At 50.3% G+C, this 12,948-nt stretch overlaps 1 protein-coding gene across 1 annotated transcript in view; it reads left to right on the forward strand.

Annotated features, from left to right (window-relative positions):
* The window catches only part of LOC120826543 (zinc fingers and homeoboxes protein 2-like), a 48,378-nt gene continuing 35,430 nt past the window's right edge, over positions 1 to 12,948 (forward strand). Inside the window, exon 1 of the mRNA XM_040188924.2 lies at positions 1 to 219. The gene's annotated coding sequence lies outside the window, so the exon portion shown is untranslated. The remainder of the gene's footprint in view (positions 220 to 12,948) is intronic.

A 12,948-nucleotide genomic window follows, 5' to 3' on the forward strand; every position in this document is an offset into this window, starting at 1 on the left:
AGGTCACGTGGCTTGTGTCGTCGATCCCCCCTATGAGCAGCGAGGAGGGCTTTTCTCCCTCCCTCCCTCCCTCCCTCGCTCCTGTCGTCTTTACGTTAGCTATGCTACACTCTTTACTGTACCCAGCGCGAGCTCCACGCGGGCTACCCGGGAATAAGCAACTTCCAGCCCGCAGCCCGCCGCCCGCCGCCGCCGCCGCCACCGGAACACCGCGCGCAGGTAGGAGCGGGGAGGGGGTGCGCGCGCGCGTGTGTGTGTGTGTGTGCGTGCGTGTGTGTCTGTGTGGGGGGGAAACTTCTTATTTATTCAACTCCCGGTGAGGACGATTTTCAACAAGAAGTGCACCGCAAAAGTGAAGTTGCGGACGCGGCCGGTCGCCGCCCGTGGCCGAGCCAGGGTGTCTCTTAGCCGGGCTGCTGCTGACTCCTCCGCCCCCCCCCCCCTCCCTCCATCGCTTATCACCCCGCTAAAACAACACCTGGCCGTCAGGTAACTCTTCGCTCGGCCGGTGGGGGCTCGTCCGTTGTCTGGATGTCATCTGGTCCGCTGTGGTTGTTGTTGTTGTTGTTGTTGTTTTCACGGGAGACAACTTTTGCCATGTCCCCTTCCCCCCCGTTGAAAGTGCACATAATAAACGGTTATCCAGCGGAGTTACCCCCCTGTTAATGACCGGGGGGGGAGCCGCTTTAGCTTTAGCCCCTCACCCCTTGTTCCTCCAAGCGGGGTTCTAATGTCGGGAAGTGTTTTGGTCCCCGACCCCCCTCCCTCCCTCCCTCCCTGTTAATCTGTCTCTCCTGCCCGACTCCGCATCACCCCTCCGGGGCCACGGAACAACGCAGTTTACCCCCCCGAGACTCTATATCTCTGCCCCGGTGACGGCGAGCGAAGTGGCGGCCTTACAGGTGCGCTGCGCCGGCTGCGGCGCGTCCGCGGCCCCGCCGCGCGGTTCATCCGGGGTTAGCTTAGCACAGGCAGCCGGGCGGGCGGCCCGGGTCACCTGAGGTGAGCCGAGCCGCCGCCGCCGGACGACCGAGCGCGGCTGTTGTGCGTGTTTTTGTTTTTAAGCGGGTTCGCGGGCTCCTTCGCGGCGGGAGCGGCCGCCGCGGGGCGCGGACCCGTCAGCGGCCGGTCGACCCGCTGGAAGCGAACCAGTTCGGGATTTAACCGACTGGTTTCCTCCTGAAAAAAAACACCGGTGGTTGTCGTCGTCGGCGGCGGGTTCACGGGGGGTCACGTCGGGTTGTGTCCCGCGGTGTCTCGCGGGGACTTTTGCCGCCAGTTCAGACTGGTTTGCTACGGGTTGACGCACCGACCAGTGCAGTAAACGGTGGCACGCGGGCGGGCTACTGGTCACAGACCGGTTCCGACCGGTTTGGGCTGCTGGTTTTAAATGGTTGAGTACAAGCCACAGTGTGTGTGGTGCTGGTTTGAGTGGTTTTACCAAACGGTGTCACACAAGGAGTCAGTGGGAGTGAGACTGGGTTGGAACTGGTTTGGCTGCCAGTATTTAAGGTGTTTTTTACTTGGCAACAGGTGGCGGCGATGGTACTGGTTTTAAAGAACTGGTGGCAAGTTGCCCCACTGGCAGACTGGTTTTGACCAGTACTTTGTTTTAAACAGTTTTTTATTCATGGGAACAGGCGGTGTGCTTGGGGGGCGCTGGCAGACTGGTTTGAACTGGTTCACGCTGCCGTCTGCGGATCTATTGATCAGAATCGTGATCAATGTTTTCGTGCCGTTGTCATGGAGACGGAGCGGTTTACATGGCCGGCGTTTTTTATCTTATGGGAGGACCAAACTTTAGTTAATGGTTCGTAACATCACAAATAATTAGTCTGACCTTTGACCCCCCCCCCTTTGGTTTGGTGTGTCTGGTCCGGTGGGGGGCCGGCGTTGGAGGGGCCGAGGTGCGTCTCTCAGACGACCAGAAGAGAGGCCCGCTGACGCCGTAGCAACAACCGCCCCCACCAGCAGCCCCACCAGCAGCACCACCCATGTTGGGGGGGGTCGGATGATAAAAGTAGTTTGTCTCCCCCCCTCTTGTCCCGGGCTCATAATCACATTTCCTTTTCCCTCATTGGCCGACTTTCCTCTGTTTTTGTCCCTCATTTAGGCGCCATTGTATCGCCGTGTCAGCCGTTTTAATCCCGTGATGTGGCTGCAGCGATCAGTCAGTCACGCCGCCGTCCTCCGGCTCTCTAGCCGCTAGTCATTCGTCACGATACGCCGCCACACGCACACGTGCACACTCTGTCACAGCTCACACACACACACACACACACACACACACACGTGTGTGTACGCACACATGCACACACACTGTTTCAGCTCTGACACGCTGCTGTTTCTTTGACTCACACACTTCTCGCCGGTCGGCAGGAAGTGCAGCTGTGATTTTTCTGTTGCCACCTAACCTGTTACCCCAATACACACACACACACACACACACACACTTTTTACTTCGCCAGACTGCTCACATCGTGGTTTTTTAGGACTAGAAATCGCCGCTCGGCGTATGTTTTTAAATATATCTTTGTATCATTTGTGGTGATTGAAATGGACCCTGTTGTGTGTTTGTGTTGCCCTCGGTGGCATTCGGTCATGGGGCGTTTATGGCAGCTATAGAAGCCAGAACACACACACACACACACACTCTCTGTCTTTGTCTCTGGGTCAAACTGCTATTTATTTCACACACACGTGCAGAAAGTTTGCATGACAGCTGCATCTGTCACACAAACACATTTCCTTTCCCACTCAATCTTTATTGCTTTAATTTCCTTCGCACACAAACACACACACACACACACACATGTCAGTGCTGTATGACATAGTGAGAGTGTGTGTGGGGTGTGTGAGCGTGCCAGGTTGTGAGTGACTGAGGGATGTGGCGGGAAGTGTGTGTGTGTGTGTGTGTGTGTGTGTGTGTGTGTGTGTGTGTCAGAGCTCTTCATGGGGAAACTCTGCAAACACACACACACAGTCACACACACACACAGTCTCACACACACACGCACACAGGCTCGCTGCTGGACCGAACCCACCTTCCACGTGGACTGGGAGGTTTCGAGGGCTTCATAGGAAGCTGTTATCGTGGCGGCGCTGCTCCGTCCCTCCCTGACGGAGCTGATGGAGGAGTAGGCGGTTGTCGTATTGTCGCTCGGCGCCGTAGAGTCGGTGCTCTCAAACGTGATGTGACAATAACGCGTTCGTGCCGCGTGCCGGCTTTGCTCCTTTTATCCGTCAGCGGTGTTCTTCCAACTTCTCCAAAACACTCATTACTCCCTTTTCACTCTCTGCTTATTTAATTTAAAATGTGATGCGCTTCATCCTACTCGCCCAAATTGGCAGTTCAGTTTTTCTTCCCAGCAGGCCTCTGCACACAGACGGCGCGGCGCGTGCTATTAAATCGTGCCGTTAGTCTTTCGGTGCGCGGTGAGTCGGCCGTGCAGGCGGCGATGCTGCGGTGAGATAAGTCAGAGTTCAAAGTGCACGGTTGCCAAATAAGGAATCACCCATTTAGAAACACGTCTTCAACTGTTCATCATTCTGCTCGCACAATATCCACAACGGCCTGAGGAATCCACTTTGTGGGTCTTTAGTATTATCAGTACCACTCTGCTGCCAATGTTTCACATCAATTCATAACGCCAGCGATGCTAATTTGCATCAGTTGCAACACTTTTTCAATAAAAGGTTTTAATATATTCACAGGCAGAGGACCAAGTGGGATCCTGTGTGAGCTCAAGTCGTCTGTAATTTAAGCTACGCTCAGATATTTCAGTGTTACCTCTGGTGGGCAGTATGTCAAAGGCTTTTATTGTGAAAGGTTAGAAGCATATTTACTGAATGTGCCACAGTTTTAAACAGTAGTACATTTTGCAGTCCTGCGTTCTCTGTAGTGACCAGCAGGGGGCGACTCCTCTGCTCCCATAGACGTCTATGAGGAAATGACTCTACTTCTCTGTAGTGACCAGCAGGGGGCGACTCCTCTGCTCCCATAGACGTCTATGAGGAAATGACTCTACTTCTCTGTAGTGACCAGCAGGGGGCGACTCCTCTGCTCCCATAGACGTCTGAGGAAATGACTCTACTTCTCTGCAGTGACCAGCAGGGGGCGACTCCTCTGCTCCCATAGACGTCTATGAGGAAATGACTCTACTTCTCTGTAGTGACCAGCAGGGGGCGACTCCTCTGCTCCCATAGACGTCTATGAGGAAATGACTCTACTTCTCTGTAGTGACCAGCAGGGGGCGACTCCTCTGCTCCCATAGACGTCTATGAGGAAATGACTCTACTTCTCTGCAGTGACCAGCAGGGGGCGACTCCTCTGCTCCCATAGACGTCTATGAGGAAATGACTCTACTTCTCTGTAGTGACCAGCAGGGGGCGACTCCTCTGCTCCCATAGACGTCTATGAGGAAATGACTCTGCTTCTCTGTAGTGACCAGCAGGGGGCGACTCCTCTGCTCCCATAGACGTCTATGAGGAAATGACTCTACTTCTCTGTAGTGACCAGCAGGGGGCGACTCCTCTGCTCCCATAGACGTCTATGAGGAAATGACTCTACTTCTCTGTAGTGACCAGCAGGGGGCGACTCCTCTGCTCCCATAGACGTCTATGAGGAAATGACTCTACTTCTCTGCAGTGACCAGCAGGGGGCGACTCCTCTGCTCCCATAGACGTCTATGAGGAAATGACTCTACTTCTCTGTAGTGACCAGCAGGGGGCGACTCCTCTGCTCCCATAGACGTCTATGAGGAAATGACTCTACTTCTCTGCAGTGACCAGCAGGGGGCGACTCCTCTGCTCCCATAGACGTCTATGAGGAAATGACTCTACTTCTCTGTAGTGACCAGCAGGGGGCGACTCCTCTGCTCCCATAGACGTCTATGAGGAAATGACTCTACTTCTCTGCAGTGACCAGCAGGGGGCGACTCCTCTGCTCCCATAGACGTCTATGAGGAAATGACTCTACTTCTCTGTAGTGACCAGCAGGGGGCGACTCCTCTGCTCCCATAGACGTCTATGAGGAAATGACTCTACTTCTCTGTAGTGACCAGCAGGGGGCGACTCCTCTGCTCCCATAGACGTCTATGAGGAAATGACTCTACTTCTCTGCAGTGACCAGCAGGGGGCGACTCCTCTGCTCCCATAGACGTCTATGAGGAAATGACTCTACTTCTCTGCAGTGACCAGCAGGGGGCGACTCCTCTGCTCCCATAGACGTCTATGAGGAAATGACTCTACTTCTCTGTAGTGACCAGCAGGGGGCGACTCCTCTGCTCCCATAGACGTCTATGAGGAAATGACTCTGCTTCTCTGTAGTGACCAGCAGGGGGCGACTCCTCTGCTCCCATAGACGTCTATGAGGAAATGACTCTACTTCTCTGTAGTGACCAGCAGGGGGCGACTCCTCTGCTCCCATAGACGTCTATGAGGAAATGACTCTACTTCTCTGTAGTGACCAGCAGGGGGCGACTCCTCTGCTCCCATAGACGTCTATGAGGAAATGACTCTACTTCTCTGCAGTGACCAGCAGGGGGCGACTCCTCTGCTCCCATAGACGTCTATGAGGAAATGACTCTACTTCTCTGTAGTGACCAGCAGGGGGCGACTCCTCTGCTCCCATAGACGTCTATGAGGAAATGACTCTACTTCTCTGCAGTGACCAGCAGGGGGCGACTCCTCTGCTCCCATAGACGTCTATGAGGAAATGACTCTACTTCTCTGTAGTGACCAGCAGGGGGCGACTCCTCTGCTCCCATAGACGTCTATGAGGAAATGACTCTACTTCTCTGCAGTGACCAGCAGGGGGCGACTCCTCTGCTCCCATAGACGTCTATGAGGAAATGACTCTACTTCTCTGTAGTGACCAGCAGGGGGCGACTCCTCTGCTCCCATAGACGTCTATGAGGAAATGACTCTACTTCTCTGTAGTGACCAGCAGGGGGCGACTCCTCTGCTCCCATAGACGTCTATGAGGAAATGACTCTACTTCTCTGCAGTGACCAGCAGGGGGCGACTCCTCTGCTCCCATAGACGTCTATGAGGAAATGACTCTACTTCTCTGTAGTGACCAGCAGGGGGCGACTCCTCTGTGGAGACAAAACGGGCAGAAAAGGTCAAATGTTGCTCTGCTCACGTGGGTTAGAAGCAACAAACGCACCATGTTGGAGGTTAAGATCCAGACGAAGGAGCCGCTACAACCAGGAAGTTCAATGTGCACGCTTGTAATTGTGTGACTTTCTTTTTGCCAAAGAGGAGGTGGCAATTAAAGGATATTTAATACTGGCAGACACATAAAATCCCCAAATATCAGCGCTGAGTTCTTGTAAAATTGTCTCTTGTGTACGTCCTAATGTCTCGCTCCTAAAGACGCGTCAATGCAGGAAGCCTTCAAAGACGATAACGCGTAACAACACGGGACGAATGCTGAGGAGATGAGAACCAGCGCAGCTTGTCAGCTCACAGCGCGAATTAATATTAATGTCGCATGCAAATAAAAGTGAGACTTCACTTCTGTCGTTAGAAGAACCGAGCGCGTCTCCGTGTGACGGATAAACAACAACAGTGGACAGTGGACACCTCGTCGTCCTCAGTGGACACCTCGTGCTCCTGCCCCTTACTCCCTGACATCCCTCCTCCTCCTCCTCTTCCTCCTGCTGCAGCTCTACAATGCACATTTCTGTCTTACTATTCAAAGTGTGAGGCTCTTAACATGCTGGTTCCTGGACTCCATGTGGACTCCATGTGGACTCCATGAGAGCCGGCGCGTTGTGCTTTGAGAGGGGTCACTGTTGGAGGTGACGGGTGGAGAAGAGGATCCGAGTCTCTCTTGCTTCATCACATCAGCTGCTGAATGTTTGTTCGCTGGGTTCATTTTCATGCCATCAGTCGTCTGCTGAAAGTAGGTGTCACTTTTGTTTTTCCCTCCTCCTGTTTGTCGTGTCTCATATTTAGCCTGAAAACACAGGCGCTGTGTTTGTGATCACTGTTTATGTTATTTAGATTTCTTTTCCCTTAAAGCACCAAGTGATGTTATTCATGAGGAGAGAGACGACTGCTTATTCAGTCATTAAAGCCTGCAGAGCGTCTTCTCAATTACTCCTCACACGAGTGACCAGCAGCAGCGACGGGCTCATCAGAGGACAACAAAAAACCTGCCTCCCCCCATACGCCCCCCCCCCCCCCCTATCCCCCCCACACAACCCTGCATCTGGAGCGTTAATTTAAACCTTGTTCCAAACCCTCATTTGCCCGGAGAAAGCTTATCGAGCGGCTCCCTCTTTTTCATCAGCCTCCCTCATTGATATTCATTCGTTTCCTCGCAATCACACCTGCCCCCCCCCCCACACACACACTGCCCCCCCCCCTCCCGAGAGGAAGATGTTCAGGCTCAAGAGAACTTCGGCAGCAGATTCCCGTGTTCAGCCATCCGAGGATCTTCTGAGCAGCTGCAGAGCTGCTTTCCTCTCACATGTGTTTTGTTTCAGAACATCAAGCAGCCACATGTGATTATTTTATTAGTTTTCGATGATCAATATCTCCCCCTCCAAATTCCTATTAAAAAGGTATTTTTCTCATTTATTTGAGGAAACCAACCTGCCCACTAAAAGCTGTCTTCAAGTCGTGTTTCTTTGTCGTAGTTGAGCCAGAAAACGGCGACTTAATGGAATATTTGAAAATGTCTCTAATTTTCGAACAAACAAACCCACAAAATAATTGTTTTGGTTTCAGTTTCATCAGTGAAACAAAAACAGCTTTTGAAGATTTAAGGTTTTCTGGAGAAAATCACTCACAGATTCACCAATAAAGAAAATAGTGGCTGCAAATGATTTATTTGTACTGGACTGGGTCCCCCCACCCCCCCCCTTGCTGGCGGCCATGTTGCCTGCGGGTCAGCTGACACGCCTTTGGACAAACTACCGGTGACGGTGTCCTGTGTTACGGCTTCTGGGTCGCTATAACAACACATCTGAGTAGGTGACTCACGGGGAATCGAACATCTGGAACAGCTGTTCTTGGAATGACCTGCAGGACAATATTTGACAAGATTGATTTGCTTCCCCCTCAAGTCTCTTTCTGGATGTGACTTCCCGTCTACTGACTCTTACGTATAAATGAGAAGAAACACTTTGCGTTTCAGGAAAAGATTCCTGGTTTGTCTTGGTTTTGGATCAGATCAGATCCCCCCCCCCCCCCCCCCCCCCGAGGTTCACAGCTCCGACGGCCCGAAAATAAGTGTACTTGATATCAGATGATGGTGTAAATAATGGCCTTATTCCTATTATTATTATTATTGTAAAACCTTATTGCTTTGATGGTAAATTCTTACTGTTGTTTTTGCACAGGCTTTTTATTTCAGCCTGCAGCCTTCTATGAACCGTCGCAGTAAAGGCAGACAAATGAACAGCCTCAAAAACCCACGAGGAGGATCTGAGCGTGAGGAAAGAATCCAGTTCAGTGTGTGAGACGTTTGTTAGTTTTTGGCCTCTTCGCATAAAAACACTACTCGCACGCAAGGAATCATCACGGCCGATGAGCTGGATTTTAATATGTTTTAAGTTCCACATACGTCTTAACTAAAGCGTCCAACATTACTCACTGACGTAGCTTCAGACTGGATGTTTAATCTCCATCTAATGTAGCTTCAGACTGGATGTTTAATCTCCATCTGAAGTAGCTTCAGACTGGATGTTTAATCTCCATCTGACGTAGCTTCAGACTGGATGTTTAATCTCCATCTGACGTCGCTTCAGACTGGATGTTTAATCTCCATCTGACGTAGCTTCAGACTGGATGTTTAATCTCCATCTGAAGTAGTTTCGGACTGGATGTTTAATCTCCATCTGACGTAGCTTCAGACTGGATGTTTAATCTCCATCTGACGTAGCTTCTGACTGGACTTCTGACTGGATGTTTAATCTCCATCTAATGTAGCTTCAGACTGGATGTTTAATCTCCATCTGAAGTAGCTTCAGACTGGATGTTTAATCTCCATCTAATGTAGCTTCAGACTGGATGTTTAATCTCCATCTGAAGTATCTTCAGACTGGATGTTTAATCTCCATCTGACGTAGCTTCAGACTGGATGTTTAATCTCCATCTGACGTCGCTTCAGACTGGATGTTTAATCTCCATCTGAAGTAGTTTCGGACTGGATGTTTAATCTCCATCTGACGTAGCTTCAGACTGGATGTTTAATCTCCATCTGACGTAGCTTCTGACTGGACTTCTGACTGGATGTTTAATCTCCATCTGAAGTAGCTTCAGAGTGGATCTTTAATCTCCATCTGAAGTAGCTTCAGAGTGGATCTTTAATCTCCATCTGAAGTAGCTTCAGACTGGATGTTTAATCTCCATCTGACGTCGCTTCAGACTGGATGTTTAATCTCCATCTGACGTAGCTTCAGACTGGATGTTTAATCTCCATCTGACGTAGCTTCAGACTGGATGTTTAATCTCCATCTGACGTAGCTTCGGACTGGATGTTTAATCTCCATCTGACGTAGCTTCGGACTGGATGTTTAATCTCCATCTGAAGTAGCTTCGGACTGGATGTTTAATCTCCATCTGAAGTAGCTTCGGACTGGATGTTTAATCTCCATCTGACGTAGTTTAAGACTGGATCTTTAATCTCCATCTGACGTAGTTTAAGACTGGATCTTTAATCTCCATCTGACGTAGCTTCAGACTGGATGTTTAATCTCCATCTGAAGTAGTTTAAGACTGGATCTTTAATCTCCATCTGAAGTATCTTGAGACTGGATGTTTAATCTCCATCTGACGTAGCTTCGGACTGGATGTTTAATCTCCATCTGACGTAGCTTCAGACTGGATGTTTAATCTCCATCTGAAGTAGCTTCAGACTGGATGTTTAATCTCCATCTGAAGTAGCTTCAGACTGGATGTTTAATCTCCATCTGAAGTAGCTTCAGACTGGATGTTTAATCTCCATCTGAAGTAGCTTCAGGATGTTTAATCTCCATCTGACGTAGTTTCAGACTGGATGTTTAATCTCCATCTGACGTAGCTTCAGACTGGATGTTTAATCTCCATCTGAAGTAGCTTCAGACTGGATGTTTAATCTCCATCTGAAGTAGCTTCAGACTGGATGTTTAATCTCCATCTGACGTAGCTTCGGACTGGATGTTTAATCTCCATCTGAATGTTTAATCTCCATCTGAAGTAGCTTCAGACTGGATGTTTAATCTCCATCTGAAGTAGCTTCAGACTGGATGTTTAATCTCCATCTGACGTAGCTTCGGACTGGATGTTTAATCTCCATCTGAATGTTTAATCTCCATCTGACGTAGCTTCAGGATGACGTAGCTTCAGGATCTCCATCTGAAGCCATGAATCTGGTCTTTCACTTAAAAAGGAGTGTTAACGGCCTGCAGTATTTCCATTGTGACTTTGTGTGACTGTGAGTATAAAGAGATTATGAACAGCAGCTTTTGTGCGTGTGTTGAACCCCCCCCCCCCCCCCCCCCCTAGTACCGCAGGTACTAGTCACAGTGACCCGTCACCGAGATGTGAACAGACTGACTCTTTGATACCCACAATCCACATTATTATTTCACACTGCCCGTTGGTTCTGAAGCAGGGATTTCTTATTGATAGATGACGTTAATCTTGAACCAGAGCCTTTTGATTCTGCCTCATTGCAGCGTTGCTTTTCCTAATATATTTACCTACTGTGACGTTTTCCATCTCAACCTACTTAAATTCTCAATGTGGTTAAAATATCCCACGTTTTTGGGTGAAAGTGAACCGGCGGGACTATTTTCAGACGTTGGCGCGACGGGGCTCGATTCCTCAGCCGGCGTCACCACGACGACGGGAAACAAGAGTCTTCCTCTGACTGGTCTCTGGAATCCCCAGATGTCTCCTAACAGCTCGTTTTGACATCACTTCCTGCCCAGCAGACAGCAGGTCAACGCTGTGTAGTAATCGCTTCTCTTTACGGTCCATCCTCAGGGGAGCACGAATGTAGGAACCAAAAAGTCAGGTGGTGTTCGGAGACCCATTCATTACTTTGTGGAATGAAGGCGCTGGGTGAACCAGATTAGGTTGTTGTCGTGCAGTCTGGACATTACCCATAACCCCCTTCTGTAAGAACAGAAAGAAGCATCTTGAGACTGAACTCCAGCTCCAGTTACATTCAAAGTGACTCCTGCAGCTTTAAATCCAACCCCGGCGTTCATTGGTGTCGTTGAATATCAATGAGGGAGGCAGATGAACGACTTTGAGTCTGAAGGTCCTGCAGACGTCCTCGAGTCGCGCAGCGTGCGGGACGTGAAGCGTGTTCTTATAGGAAGTGACTCGCCTCTCGTGTTTTCTTCTCTGGCCCGCTACCTTTCCCTGAGGTTTTTAACCACGCACCTCCTCTGCCAACCGCCGCCCCCGTCTTGGTTTCCCACAGTTCCCTGCTTCACCTCTTGAACCCAGCCACCAGCCCGGGAACGGAGCGCAGGGGGGGGGAACTGCAGGAATGCGGCGCCCAGTCCGAGCCAAGAACACGAAAACAAGGATGGCCCCGCCCCCTGGGAGGCAGAGCCGCGTTGTGATTGGCTTGCCTCTGTAGGCTGACCACTGACTCTCTCGCCCAATTGGCTGCCTTTGCACCTTCACGCACGCACGCACGCACGCACGCACGCACACACACACGCACACACACACACACACACACACACACACACACACACACACACACACACACTGGGGGATAATTACTCCACAGCTCAGCACATCTGTGTTAGTTCTCGTTAGCATCCCTGTAGCCGTGTTAACCATGTCACACACACACACACACACACACAGAGAGACAGACACGCACACGTGGGCGTCGTCAACGCTGTTCCGGCGGGGCATCAAAAGCAGGCCGCTATAGGCCGGGTTTCTGCTCACGCTATTAATAGACCACCTCATGTTCGGGGGGGGGGATAAGTCAGGTCAGCTGACCTCGTCATCGGGACGCCGGCTGGTTCTCAGTGTCGTAATGCAGAGAATGAGACTAAATGAATGACAGCAGGGAGGCTTAAAGCATTCTGGTCCCACATTTAATATTATATTTTCTACTCTCTCAGCCAACTACGGGGACAGTGTTCTGGTTTTTTATTAAATCTAAAAATGTATGTACACAATTATACTTTTTATGAAGAATAAAAGGAGGATGTACCGATTTAGTGGCTCGGGACAAATAATGTAACTCAGTCAGTGAAGAAATGACAAGACGTGCGGGACATTATGGCGTCCAAGACGATATCGTGCACGGCCCCGTCGACCAGTACAGCTGCATTAATAAGAGCCGGTTTTCAAAGTAAAAGCATCTTATGTGGACAAAAAGATCCAACAACTGTGTGTCTTCAGCTGTGAAAACATGACCCATCCCGCATTTATACGTTACACTCTTTGACTTCTCCCCCGACAAGAAGGAGACCTTCCGACGCATTAACGGTTATTTGTCTTTACTCGTGTGGGGTGGGGGGGGTGGGGGAGGGGCACTCGGTTGGAGTCTGGCTCCTCCACCCATCTGCATCTTATTTGAATTTCCTGCTTGCATAATTCCTCAGTCAATGGAGAACTGCTCGGCAACCGAACTGCCACAGCTGCTTGGCCTTTCCTGTCTGGCAAATGGGGAGGGGGGTGGGCAGGCGGGGCGGGGGGGCAAAGAGGGAGGATATACAAATATTTAAGGTGAAGAGAACTGCAGGTGTTTCCCGTGATTGAAAGGTCTTATGCCGTCTTAAACGATCTGAGTTTAAGGATTACAACGTGTGTTTATTTAGCTTTAGTCAGAGAATGTTCGCGGGTCGGTCCGCAGAGGGAGAGCGAGGCCTAAATAATGAATGCCAAATAATTCCGTCTGTCCTCTTATTTTGTCCATTTTTAGTTATGCAACTCAAAGTCAGAGCTTCATGTGATAAAGCTGCGTTCTGTGCA

The sequence above is a fragment of the Gasterosteus aculeatus genome, chromosome 10 (assembly GCF_964276395.1).
Source record: "Gasterosteus aculeatus chromosome 10, fGasAcu3.hap1.1, whole genome shotgun sequence".
NCBI classification, from domain to species: Eukaryota; Metazoa; Chordata; class Actinopteri; order Perciformes; family Gasterosteidae; genus Gasterosteus; species Gasterosteus aculeatus.